The following is a 14,524-nucleotide window of genomic DNA, read 5'->3' as shown; positions in this document are numbered from 1 at the left end:
AAACGCTTTAAGACCCAGCGTGTTAAGCACTCGGATGAAGTATTCAGCAGCATCATTGATCAGTGTGACATTTGAATGTTTTTCTCGATATGTTTGCCCACGCTGGGTTCATATTTCATATTAAAAGCAGACCTTTGGTAGGGTTATTAGATGAAAGGGCCCCCAGTGGACATCCAATATCAGGTTGTCTGAAGAATATCTTCTCCAGAGAGCAGAGTGCCTGTAATTTGAACCGGTTTTTTTTTTTTTTAATTGACTTTTAAGAATCCTCAGGCTCCGGCACCGATTGGCCGCCATAATCAGCAATTCTCTGGGTCCTGTTGGAAATGTTGGAGGAGGCAAGGATTTCCCTTCTGTTTTCTCACTTTCCTCTCAGCTTGCTGCCCGTTTGCTCGCTGCTTGCCCGTATCTTGAATGGCCGGGTTTGAAAAGTGCCGTATCCATGAGCGGCGTATCTCTTCCGAAAACAAGACAAGCGAGGCTCTGTGTCAATACCAGTGTTATAGGTGAGAAGGTGAATTTACGAGGGCTTCTCTTTGAGTCCTGATGCATGCGTTCAGTCAGTGGCTTGGTTTGCCGACGGGATTTCAGAATTCATAATTTTCTCAAGTGTTTCTGCTTGCAGTTTAAAAACGCTACATTGAATTATGCTACTTGAACAATTTTCGGTGTGGTTTCTTTCTAGGCTCTGGGCCTGATTTTTACGTTTACTGTATAACTCACAAGGTCCTTGGCTTTCAGAACTGGTGACATAATGGGTTTATTTAGCCTTTTATGATAGTCACTTTAAACTAAGGCTATTTCAGATCAATCAGCTTTTTGAAAATTCTGTCTTATACGGTTGTGAAGGGAGTATCGCCTTGCGGGTATGTTTTCGATTAGGGATGTGCCTCATACTTTTGAACTTGGAAGTTACACATTTTGATTTTTAAAGAGGGTTTTGAATAAAATGTGCAAGCAATTATTCTGTTTCATGAAAGGCAGTACCAAGGAAAGTTAATTCAGACCAGATGGAAAAATGTATGTGAACTTTAGGTTTGAGCCTTCTCGAGTAGATTTTTGTTGTTGTTGATGATGGCAGGGCCTGGGTTCCAGATGAGACACCCAGGAGGGCGATGGCTAGAATGTTTTCCGAGTTAGGGGCCCGTTTACTTTCTGGAAAGTCGGTTTACGATATTATTTTAGGTGTTTAAGTGTTCTCCCTCCTTCTCCCCTCAAAAGTGGGTTCATTAGCCGAGATGATCGAAGCATCGAAGTGTTGATGCTCAACTTTGGTTGCTTGGGACTGTTGCCTACATAAAGCAGAAGATATGAGCAACCAGGGGTGTTTCTCCCTTGTCGGGGGTTGTCGTACGTCACCGCCTCACTTCTCAGTAGGCCTTCCGGAAGAAGGTATTTAAGAACTGCCAAACAGAACAGCTTCCCGCCTACCAACAGAATAACATTCCACTGTGGGATGACTGTTCGTTTCGGAGATATCATTGGTATTTTTCCCCGAAAAATCCGCTCAGTACACTGCAGTGATGGGCTCTCAGAAAATGCCATTACTACCTCTATTTTTAAAAGTTTCAAAGCACAGTTTAAATATTATAACGGTATGGGTTCAGAATTTTCAATGGTGAAGCAGCGTGGCGTAGTGGAAATAGGTCGGGCCCTGGAGGCAGAGGACCTGGGTTCTAATTCTGGCTCTGCCACTTGTCGGCTGTGTGCCCTGGAGAAGGCGTCACTTAAGTTCTCCGGGCCTCAGTTACCTCATCTGTAAAGTGGAGATTGAGACGCTGAACCCTACGTGGGACGGGGACTCTGTCCAACCTAATTATCTTGTAACTACCTCAGCGTTTAGTACAGTGCCAATAGTACAATAGTAAGCGATTAATAAATACTATTAAACACACAGACACACGCACACACCTGTATCTTCTGAGACAGATTGCCCAGATGATTACAAGGATCACAGATGAACCAAGGAGCAACTCTGCTGCTACGTCTCTGTAACGTTTGAGTAGGAATTCATCTTTAAGGTGAATGAGTGTATCATTCTTGTTGGATAAGTACTGACACCCTTGCTTCAGGGGATCATGGAGCCCAAACCAAGGGTAGGGGAAAATGGGAAGCTTTTCAAAGACAGATGAAACTAGATGAAGTTCATCTTGTCGTAAATGGCCTTGCCGGTTGTTGTGGTCACATCACGATGTAACGAAAAGACTAAGAAGCCTACAGAAGGCTTTCAAGAGCTAAACAGTCTGGTTAGGGAAGAAGCTCTGGAAGGCTATAAAAATAAACAGAAGCAAGCTAAAAGGATAATTAGAGCACCAAAAGGAAATACCGGGCCTTGAATTCTAAGGGAAATTTCAGGTTGCAGGATTGACTGGCCGAGCAGAGGCCGAGGTAGAGAGAAGGTTGAGCTATTTTGAAAGAGGAAGTAAAGAATGAGCCGTCCGAGCTTGGAAAAAACTGAAACACAGAAAGCTCAAAAATCTTCCTTGCAAGTGAGGGGCAAATAGGCACATTGTACTCTAGACTCTCAACTCGTTGTGGGCGGAGGATGGCTCTGCCAACTCTGTTGGATTGTACTCTCTCAAGCGCTTAATACGGTTCTCTGCACATAGTACGCTCTCCATAAATATGATTCCTTGATTAATTGATTGAGAAGCCAAGGTGGCTAAAGGTTCAGGGTAGTGATAGCATCGGGAATAAACCAGCAATCTCGGTTCTTAGTATCGGGACTTAGCCCATCGCATCCGCCATCTCATCTAAATTCCCTTAATGTTAAGTCAGTTAACTGAGCAGTTGAGCATGAGGCATGGTACTAAGTTCTAGGGTGAGTTCGACAGAAGCAAGGTACACATTCCCTGCCCTCAAGAAGCTTACATCCAAGGGGGGAGATCATCAAGGAAAAACGATCCGCAAACAGTGGGGCAGGAGAGAGAACAAGGACGCAACAGTGCACAGCTTGTAGTAGGATAAAATAATAGAAGAAGCGATTGACTGTTAGAAGAATCGTCGGATCAGTCAGCCAGTGAAACTGTTTCAACAAAAGACGTAATTAGATGCTGAGCCCACCATTCTCTAGCTAGGTTGGCATCTCCTAAGAGCCACTCAACCTTGATCCTATGAGACATTAAAGTCCCGGACCCAAGGGTTTTAAAGAATGGGAAGGCATTGTCACATAGTGGAAAGAGTACGGGACCGGTTATCGGGAGACTGACCGGCTCCGTGACCTTGGGCAACTCACGAAACCTCTCGGAGCCTCAGTATCCTCATCCGTAAAATGGGGATAAAATACCTGCCCTCCTTACCTAGTAGGTAGTGAGCTCCATGTTGGACAGGGATTGTGTCCTGCTTGGTTATCTTGTATCTACCCCAGCACTTCATACTAGGCTGTGGCACACATTCATAAATGCCATAATTAAAATAATTAGGTTATTAATATATTTTTCATTATTATTTAAAAGAGGCCAAAATTGCCTGGCCGGGATAGACCAGATGCCTTCACTGTCCCACAGTCCCTGTGGTTCTGTGAAAACTGTTTTTAGAGGAAGATAGTCCTATTTTGAAATAGGGTAATTCAGAATATTTTCCAGGATCTCATTTGTTATTTTTCCCTCCCACTGCTATGTCCTGGGAACTTTCCGACACTACCTCTCTACCTCTGCAGTGAAGTCCCGCTACTGACTTTGTGATCTCTGTCTGAGGACACTAATAGCAGACCACCGGATTGTGATTTCCCTATAGAAGCCGTGCGAAGCAGAAAATGGCAGCAGAGGTAATAATTGACCATTGCCTTCATGTTGGTTCCCCAAAAGCCCTTCTCTAAGAGGCAAGGCAAAGCTGAGATCTTGACTTTACGCAGAAAAGACACAGGAGAACTAATACATTATTTTTTAAAAAAATCTGAACATCTTATTTTCACCCAGCGTATTTTTCACAGACTCTGCAGATGAGTTTGAAAACGAAACAGAAATACTTAACACTCAGGGTAGGAACTCCAGATGAAACCACGAACAAGTCCCTTGAAACAGTTACTCATTTTGGAAAGTGAGTATGAAAGAAAGGATTTAGGGTTTGTATGGCTGGATGTATGGCTTCTTTCATAGAGGGGTCTTTCAGGAGACCCAGCACTTCGAGGCGAATAGAGGCTTCCTTGGCAACAGCTGGCCCATCCCCATTTACCACTAATTAATCCAGTTATCTCCTCTTACTTCAGTTCGGTTTTTTGCCTAAGTGTGTCCCTTCTGCCTCTGGCTTCTTTGATTTCTTCAAAATGCCCGAAGGCAAAAATCTGGCCTATTTAAGCACTTCTCCTCCTTCTCCATAGTAAAAGGATTTGCACATCTCCCCCACTTAGACAGTAAACTCCTTGAGGGCAGGGATTATATCTTCTATCTCTATGGTATTCTCCCAAATGCTTAGTAGGGTGTTGCACACACAGAGGAAATGCAGTAAATGTGGTAAGTAATGAGCCAAACTAGAATTATTTTCCCTCTCCTCTTTCTGGGGATTCACCATCCAAAGTGGGGACAACACACCCAGAGTTTTGCTGTTACGATCTCCGTAGAGTGCTAGCTAAGTTGTTAGATAGCTGCCTTGGCCTCTTCCAAACAGACACCGGGAATCGTCTCATGATCAGGTTTATTTTTTGTATTCTCGTAATTTTCGGTCTCTTCTAGCCTGGCATCTCCCCCTAGATCGAAAGAGTTTTGGGGAGCATGGTACTGACAATCAGAAAATTAAGGATTCATATCCTAATATAATGTGTGAAGACCACTTTCCTTCTCTCTGGATGATCTTTGAGTTCTGATATGTCAGCTCATTGTAACACTATTATCAAAACAAATCCTCTCAAGTCTGTGATGCTAATTACCTTCTCTTCCTTGAGCCTATTAAAACACTTAACCTACAGTTCCTAAACTTCCAAAAGACAATGCGTAAGAGTTAAGCGCTTAAAGAGATTTGGTGGGTTTTAAGTCTTTTGAAGTCAGATTTATTACAGGGAAGTTTTGCAGTAGGGGACATATTAGTATCTGAAAAGTTGATGATTATGGAAAGTATTTTAAAATAGGGAGCCCTTTCATTTGAGGTGGGGTGCAGCAAATTTTTCTGAGAAGTTGAAAGCTTCAGTGATTATTTGCATGTTTCTGGTGGATTGTGGTGTAGAACGTATGTCAGCGTTCCCTCAGTACTGCTTTGTCAGACTGTTTTATTAATATCATGTTAAATGTTTTTTCAGCTGAAACTTATAATATAAACCACCATCTAGTTATTCAAATAGATGGAATTGCTTTAGAAAAGAGAAACATGAACATTCCTAGCAAAATGCTAAGCGATTTAGCAAAGTGCTTGATGTGTAGAGCCTTTCCTCGCGTAGGATGGTAAGAGTCTCACTTTATTTTCAAAATTAAGTGAAAGACCAGGTCATTGTGCGTGTGTTGTGGTGTGCACGGTCCCTGCAGTAGCTCCGGCCCGTGACCTAACCCCCTTCAGACTTTCTCCTGAGGATGGCTGCCGTCAACTCGTCTCTCCTCTTCTTCCAACTGGTCTTCTGGCCCAGGACCTCCTGCTTCCCCAGCTGCCACCTCAATCCAACCATCAGTAGGGCTCACGAAATACCGCTAATTTATCGATCGACTGCCGCTCTATGTAGAGCAGTGCGTGATGAGTCCAGGAGAAGTAGAAGACATGGCTTCCTGCTCAAAGGGAGCTTACAGTGTCACGGAAGAGGTAGATATATAATCATTTTCCAGTAGAAGTCGGCAAATGGCACTGTGTCAACTGACGTGTGCAATCGTGTTTGGAGGGCAGAAATATTGAGGAGGCGCAAAGAGCTGAATTGAAGCACCTTGGCTGGGAATGGGTTTTGTTCAGTAGATTCTCATAAGGGTTTCTCAGTGGGCCACTCCTCTGCCAGCCTAGTCATTTGTGGCACCTGCCATCCCCAGCGGGCACAGGACAGGCAGCATTGCTCCAATCAAGACTTTAACGCGGGTTCTCGCTCTTGAAATCTTGGGATGGGTCCTTGGATCCTGCATGACCTGCTCACACTGCACGGTTGCCATTACGGTCACAGAAATTTGTCAGGAATCTGGGAAGGGTCGCGCCTGTTTCTTTTTTTTTAATGGTATTTGGTAGTGCTTACTGCATGTCAAGCACTGTTCCGAGTACAGTGGTAGATATAAGCTACTCAGATTGGACGCAGTTCAAGTCCCACGTGGGGCTCACAGTATAAGTAGGAGGGAAAACAGATTGAATCTCGTCCCCCTCTTCATCCCCCCCGTCTTACCTCCTTCCCTTCCCCACAGCACCTGTATATATGTATATATGTTTGTACAAATTTATTACTCTATTTATTTATTTTACTTGTACATATCTATTCTATGTATTTTATTTTGTTAATATGTTTGGTTTTGTTCTCTGTCTCCCCCTTCTAGACTGTGAGCCCACTGTTGGGTAGGGACTGTCTCTATATGTTGCCAACTTGTACTTCCCAAGCGCTTAGTACAGTGCTCTGCACACAGTAAGCACTCAATAAATACGATTGATTGATTGATTGATTGAATCCCCATTTTGCAGTTGAGGAAACTGAGGCAAAGTAGAGTGAAGTGACTTGCCCAAGTGACTTGCCATAGCTGGAAAGTGGTGGAGCCAGGACTAGAACCTTTATTTTTGCGCACCAGAATTATGTGGGGGAGTTAGCAAGAGGAAAAGAGTGGCCCAGTCAAGGAGCTCAGAAAGAATTGTGCTTAGTTTTTAGAGAAATTAATTGGAAGTGCTTAGGGAACATTGATGAATTGTGAGAGGAATTTGCATTGGCAGATTCCAGTGGGATATGTTTGCGGTCTGTGCTGTTCTTCACACAGTTTTTTGTTTTGTTTTAATGGCATTTATTAAGCGCTTACTATGTGCAAAGCATGTACTCATGCAGCCTCTGTAGAGTAGTGAGACATCAAGGGGTTGAAGAAGTGCTCTGATTATCTCAAACAGAAGATATTTCCGCTATTTCACCGATAATTAAATTCCATTTTAACATTGATCTAAACCTAATTGTCGGGGGCATAATTTTTTACATAGTTCAGTGTCATGTTGACATTGACTGCAGTAGGTGGCAGTCACAATAAATGCCTGTCAAGAACAAGAGCCTAGATTCACTAAGCTGCTCATTTTAGGGGAAGATTGATTATTGTATAATTCTTCGGGAAATTCACTGCCATCGGGAAGGCACTTTGTGGAGCCTAAAACTCTTGAGATTAATGTGTTTGAGATAAGTATTCTTTCAAGAATTGGGTCCTTTAATTTAGCCTTTCTCAGTAATTGGTACTAATCTCTGTGCAAACTCAAATCTTCTTGGATTTTCTAGTGAGGGGCTCAGAGTCAGTCGGTCATATTTATTGAGTGCTTACTGTATGTGGAGCATTGTACTAAGTGCTTGGGAGAGTACAATACAGCAAAAAACAGACACATTCCCCGCCCACAACCAGCTCACGGTCTGGGGGGTCAGGGAAAGCAGAAATCTGATTAAAATTACATTTTCTCAGGGATAAAAGAGGGCGAAGGCGAGCGAAGAGAGAGGAAAACCCTTGGGGCACTGAAAACCTTTGCCATTTGAAAGATGAAGGGGGTTGGAACCCCCACCGTCGGTTACCATGCAGCATAGGTGATGTTGGCACAGTGTTGGTGTGTTTTCTTTAAGCCACTAATGCCTGTCACACCATCTGCATAGCATGACAAAGCTGGCTCACTCAAGCCTGCCGACCATCTTTATTCTTTCTATCCAGGAAATGGGAGACTTGTAGGTTTTTGTTTTTTTTTAATGTGACTCTTTTGCAAAGGCAGTTGGTCTGCTTAGAGAGTGGGAGGGAGGGGAGGGGTACTCATCTTTGGTCTTCCCCGTTTCACATTGACTGCACGGATCTGGTCAGCATGCTTTATGGGCTCTGTGGAACAGTAATAAAAGCGAAACAGTACTAAATGAAGTCTTATTTCCCAAAGGAAATAATGAAGAATGCCCTGATGCATTTGCAGGATGCAAGAAAAAGATCAACATGATATAAATCCTATTAAACAGTGATAAGTAGAGTTACTTGATAAAAAGGCAGTGTAAATAACACATCAGTAATGAAGGATGGCACGTACACATATTAACGCAAGTTAACACAATTACAGCTCTAAATTTTCAACATGTTGTCTTTTAAGTGCTATGCAGCTTCAAGATACCTTGCACAAACCTGTCTGTTGTCCTCAGCCATTGGTCTTCATTGAGCACTTACAGTGTGCAGAGCACTGTACTAAGCACTTGAAATCTCTGCTGCATGTCATTATTATGACATTTTCAATTACACAGACATTTCCAAGGGCACAAGAAGAGGGGTAAAATTGACGTGACTGGCTGGGAGTCACGATTAGCGATGGGGGGTGTGTTAAAAGCAGGATACTTCCACCTCCATTCCCAGTCTTGTCCAAATCATTCCTGGGCCTGATTGCAGCATGAGGGAGGTACCCAGTGTCTTTCATTTATTCATTCATTCAATCATATTTATTGAGCGCTTACTGTGTGCAGAGCACTGTACTAAGCGCTTGGGAAGTACAAGTTGGACTAGCAGGAGACCATTTGGAGATCATGAAAGCTGTCAGAAGTTCGAAGTGCCACCTCCAGAGGAACACTGGAATGATTTGGGTAGGCAGAAGAACCTGACTCATCTTCCCTTTAGAAAAAAAAAACCAAAAAAACCACCCCAAAACAAAAAAAACTGAACGCCCTTCATCATTAGATTCCTGTGTTACTTCATAAAAATAAACCAAAATCCAAAAAGCTTCTCACGACCTTTTCATTTCCCTTGTGTTGGATCCCACCGGATTGCAAAATAAAAACAGTGTGTTCTTTTCACTGCTTCCACTGTGAACCTGTACCCACATTGTGTACTCTGAAAGTTACCTGGCAGGAGTTTCCAAAGCACTCCATGGCTTTTTAAGCAATCCTTCGGCTTAAGTGGAGCTTCCAGGATGTTTTCTTGGCACGGCGCGATACTCGGGAATTGTCGTGTTCATTGGTTCTCTTTTCCATAATAACCCTTAGTTGCCATCTGTCACTAAATCAATTTACATTCCTTAAGTAGCCCTTACTTGAAATCAGTGTTGGAGACAGGATTCTTACCTCAGCCCGTAAGCGGTGGGAGTTCCTGTCGAACACGATCGTAATCCCTGAGGATGACTGTAAGGGAGGTCCCGGCTTGGTAGATGAAAACCTTTCATTTAGCATCCCGAGGTACACAGAACAGCGTCCACCCTGACAGAGCGATCGCCGTCCATCATCAATCGTATTTATTGAGCGCTTACTATGTGGATCTGAGATGCGGAGAGAAAGGAACTGTTCCCAGAGCCTTTGGTACATTTATGACATTGCCTGTCACTCTGGACAAGCCGGCTTGGCGTGCTGCCATCCAGAAAGGAAAGGCTCTTTTTGAGGAGAAACTTAGGATCGAAAGCCCGGGAGGCAAACCCTAGAACGGCCCCGGGCGCCGTAAACAACAAACATGACGGTACAACTAAGGATAGTCTTTGTGAGTGCCCAGCATGGCCGGAATCACGGGTTTTGCACTGACCTTTTTGGTCACCTCCGAAACCCTAGGTGGGTTTCACCCCCAGTGGCATCTTCCTCAAGTACGAAAGGGTTTGGCTTGTTGGACTGTTTTAATGAGCACTTCAATACTCACCCTAACCCCCTGGCACATTTATACACTCCACTACTTCCCCTATCCATAGTCTATTTTAATGTCTCTTTCCTCCTGCAGACTGTAAACTCCCTGTAGGCAGGGAGTGCATCTACCAACTCTTTGTATTGTACTTTCCCAAGCACTCAGTACAACGCTCTGCACACAGTGAGTGCTCAATGAATGCCATCGATTAATTGATGAGGAAACATTCAAGGAGGTCGAAGTGGCAGCACATTAAGGTTCCTCAGTTACCTCGTCTGTAAAATGGGGATTAAGACTGTGAGCCCCACGTGGGACAACCTGATCACCTTGTATCCCCCCAGCGCTTAGAACAGTGCTTTCCACATAGTAAGCGCTTAACAAATGCCATTATTATTATTATTATTGTTATTATTATTATTATTATTATTATTCCTCCTAGAGTATGAGTTTCGTCCTGCTCTGAAAGACACTCGTGGCTCTCCACTGGTCCTGTAGGACAGCTCTTTGCCGCTCATTTTTTAGAAATCGGGAGATTGTTTTGGGAAATGGTACTTGCATCAATCCATAGCATTTATTGAGCACTTACTGTGACTCAGAGCACTGCACTAAGCGCTTGGGAGAGTATATGCAATAGGATCAGTAGACATGGTCCCTGCCCACAAGGAGCTTACAATCAGGTGTGGGAGATGTTAAAATCGAATCTACTCAATCCCAAGGTCTTTGCCTTTCCATGGTTGGAGAATGAGATGATTGGAAGCATTTCTCCAGAGTAGAAGAAAAAGTAGTAATTATGTTTATCAAGCACCCACTTGGTGCAATGCACTGTTCTAAACACTTTGGAAGTATTAAAAAAAATAGTGACCTGATCCCAGGCCACAAGGAGCTTATACAGTAATAATAATAATAATAATAATGGCATTTATTAAGTGCTTACTATGTGCAAAGCACTGTTCTAAGCACCGGGGAGATTGCAAGGTGATCAGGTTGTCCCACGGGGGGCTCACAGTCTTACTCCCCATTTTACAGATGAGGGAACTGAGGCACAGAGAAGTGAAGTGACTTGTCTAAGGTCACACAGCTGACAATTGGCGGAGCCGGGATTTGAACCCATGGCCTCTGACTCCGAAGCCGGGGCTCTTTCTACCGAGCCATGCTGCTTCGTGAAAATGTTTACAAATAAAGTGGTCAAGGTGGTAATAATGGAGTGACAATTGTATGGACATATAAGAAAAGTGATGGGTTCTTTTGCTGGGAATTAATCAGGGAAGGCTTATTGGAGGAGGTGAGATTTAAGGAGGACTTTGAATGTGGAGAGAGCTGTGTTCCGGAAGATTTGAGGAGGATGAGAGTTCCAAGGCAGAGGAACAGCATGAGTGAGGGGAAGGAGCAGGGAGAGCAGAGGGGAGGGTGATCTATCATCCGAAGTTTGGCTTGTGAGGACCAAGAGGGCGAGCTGGGGAATCAATCAATCAATCAGTCGTATTTATTGAGCGCTTACTGTGTGCGGAGCACTGTACTAAGCGCTTGGGAAGTACAAGTTGGCAACATATAGAGACAGTCCCTACCCAACAGTGGGCTCACAGTCTAAAACAACAAGCAAAGGGGGCGGACAGGTGAGGTGGGGCAAGTTGGCGGAGAGGCTTGAAGCCCTACTTTCTAGACTGTAAGATCGTTCTGGGCAGGGAATGTGTCTGTTATATCGTCGTATCGTCCTCTCCCAAGCCCTCGGTGCAGTGCTTTGTACACAGTAAGCGCTCAGTAAATCTGATTGACTGACTGAAGCTGATTGTTAGGAGTTTTTGTTTGATGTGAGGGACACTCAGGAGCTGGTTGGGGGCTGGGGGGGGTTAGGAGAGGGGAAATGCGAGCCCAGTGATGCTTCAGGGTGATCCATGCAGCAGCGCGTAATGTAGATTGGATTATGGAGAGGCTGGAATCAGAGAGAGGGATAAGGAAGCCGACCCAATAGTCTAGCGGTGATATGAGCAGAGCTTGTACTGGAAGGGGCAGACTTGGGGAGGTGGCGGGGAATAAGCGGACGGTTTAAAGAAATCCCCCACATTTAAAAGAGAAACCCAGGCTTTAGCAGGGTGCCTCCGCTTCCTTTCAGAGTGGTGGGAACTGGTCCGAGATCCCACTTGTCTTCCAAGCCAATCGCCTAAATAGGGCAAATCAAATGTGGGAAACAGGATGTCATCACACGTAAAGGTACCGTGCTGATTTTGAGACTATTTAGCACGTCTGCAGCACATAATTGGACCGAGTTCACTTTATGAGCATCTCGGGGCAGTCAGTAGTAGAGTCCCCCACCAACCCGAAGGTATTACTGCTGACAGTTCAGGGTGCAGGGAGGGGTCTTTGGGAGAGACGCTGCGGTAATTATCTGCCAGGGACAAACTAAGGCTACGGAATGGTGGGAGGGACTGGCCGTGGCCGGGCTGACATTTGGTGGGCCGGGAACGAATGGATTGGAAGACGATAAAATTAGCAAGGTGAGTCGCACAAATTAACTCAGTAGTAATTGTTGTGCACCCACCGGCGGCAGAGCATTCATTCATTTAATCGTATTTATTGAGCGGTTACCGTGTGCACTGTACTAGGTACTGGAGAAGAGGACGAAGGATGATAAAGTAGACATGCTGTCCCACTGTGCTAAGCCCTAGGATAGGTATTTATTGGTATTGTCAATGGTATTTATTGAGAAGCAGTGTGGCACAGTGGAAAGAGCTCAGGCTTTGGAGTCAGAGGTCATGAGTTCAAATCCCGGCTCCACCAATAGTCAGCTGTGTGACTTTGGGCAAGTCACTTCACTTCTCTGGGCCTCAGTTACCGCATCTGTAAAATGGGGATTAAGACTGTGAGCCCCCCCATGGGACCACCTTGTAACCCCCCCAGCGCTTAGTACAGTGCTTTGCACATAATAAGTACTTAATAAAATGCCATCATTATTGAGCGCTTACACTGTCTAAGCACTTGGGAGAGTACAATACAAAGGAAGTAATAATAATGATGGCATTCATTAAGCACTTACTATGTGCCAGGCAGCGTTCTAAGTGCTGGGGTAGATGCAAGGTAATCAGGTTGTCCCACATTGGGTTCATTTTACAGGTAAGGTAACTGAGGCACAGAGAAGTTAAGTGGCTTGCCCAAAGTCACTCAGCTGTTACGTGGCGGAGCCGGGATTAGAACTCACGTCCTCTGACCCCCAAGCCTTTGCTGTTTCCAGCAGACACATTCCTTGCCCAAAGTGAGCCTATGGGTACAGCAATCAATCAATCAATCAATCGTATTTATTGAGCGCTTACTGTGTGCAGAGCACTGTACTAAGCGCTTGGGAAGTACAAGTTGGCAACATATAGAGACAGTCCCTACCCAGCAGTGGGCTCACAGTCTAAAAGGGGCCCAATGTCTGCCTCATAGGGGTCTCACTGTCCTCTGACAGTAAGAAGAAGGCAGAAGAAGTGCCTCACCATTTTGTAGATGAGGAACCTGAGGCCTAGAGAGAGGAAGAGACTTGTCCAAAGGAGACCAGTGGCATAGGGAGAACCTCGGTTTCCTGACTCCCAGCTGGCTCATCAGCTCCAAACAATCTTTGGTTATTCAGGGCTGATTCCCTGGTAGGTGAAATACCAAAGTCCCCTAGAGTATTGATTAAGCATGAATTAATGCTTACATTATGCTTACATTACATGTAAACATTACATGTATTAATGCTTACATCCCCCTCGTCCCCCTGTCCATCCCCCCCTTACCTCCTTCCCTTCCCCACAGCACCTGTATATATGTATATATGTTTGTATATATTTATTACTCTATTTATTTATTTATTTATTTTAGTTGTACATATCTATTCTATTTATTTTATTTTGTTATGTTTGGTTTTGTTCTCTGTCTCCCCCTTTAGACTGTGAGCCCACTGTTGGGTAGGGACCGTCTCTATATGTTGCCAACTTGTACTTCCCAAGCTCTTAGTACAGTGCTCTGCACACAGTAAGTGCTCAATAAATATGATTGATTGATTGATTGATGTATCGTACCAAGCACTGTGCTAAACAGTGGGGCAGAGGCGAATGTAATGGATCAGATACAGGCCCTGTACCACGGAGAGGCCCGTCTTTTTCTCATCCCCCGGTCGTTGGCCATTTGGCCATTTTGGAGTTTTTGACCCCTTGGCCAGAAAGCAGATAAGGAGAGAGGTGGGAGTATAGGCAAATAGCAAAGCTGATAACTATCTGGGTAAAATTAGTTGGGTGGGTGGGGGGTAGAAATTGACATTATTAGCTAGACCTCATCAGTATTTCGCATCATCAGTGGATTTTGTGTATCCAAGCAATCTCCCCGGTAGAACTAATACTTTTTCTCCCACCCCAGTGAGTCTCTTCAGCCTGTCTGCTCTGTATTTAATCTACTTGATGTCCGTTATCGGAAATCGTTTGTGCTTGAAACCAGTCTGATGATCCCGTAGGCGACGGCACGAGCATAGATTGACAGGCGGGTGCTGCTGTAAACCGTTCTGCAGTTGTGAGATTTGGCTGTGACCGACTGCTGCACCGAGAGCATTTTTAGAAAGGAAATTCCAAAAAAGCTTCAGGCTCCCCATTCCAAACAAGCACAACTCAAATAACTTTCCTTCCAGGTTATTTTCTGCTCTCTTCTTGGGCCCTTTAAGTCCCTCCAGCCTTAAATGCTAAAATGAGCCCAGAGCCCAATTTCTAGATTAATGAGTCAGACCCCAAATTACTAGGAAATTGCTGTTTCATTGCCCTAATAACTGTTTGGGAGGAACTCCTGCTAATGTAAATCAAGGGTTCTGAGTTCTGAACATCTGCGTCTAT

General features: G+C 44.4%; 1 protein-coding gene across 3 annotated transcripts in view; it reads left to right on the top strand.

The window, feature by feature from the left end:
* The window catches only part of FRMD6 (FERM domain containing 6), a 60,175-nt gene that overhangs the window by 3,979 nt on the left and 41,672 nt on the right, over positions 1-14,524 (top strand). Inside the window, exon 1 of one of the 3 annotated variants that reach the window (XM_038756317.1) lies at positions 3,659-3,766. The exons of the other annotated variants lie outside the window; for them this stretch is intronic. The gene's annotated coding sequence lies outside the window, so the exon portion shown is untranslated. Of the gene's footprint in view, positions 1-3,658; positions 3,767-14,524 lie in introns of those variants that run through there. 3 annotated transcript variants of the gene reach the window in all.

The sequence above is a fragment of the Tachyglossus aculeatus genome, chromosome 14 (genome assembly GCF_015852505.1).
Source record: "Tachyglossus aculeatus isolate mTacAcu1 chromosome 14, mTacAcu1.pri, whole genome shotgun sequence".
In the NCBI taxonomy this organism is placed as follows: domain Eukaryota; kingdom Metazoa; phylum Chordata; class Mammalia; order Monotremata; family Tachyglossidae; genus Tachyglossus; species Tachyglossus aculeatus.
Note: the sequence above shows the minus strand (reverse complement) of the source record. Positions and strands in the feature narration are given on the sequence as shown.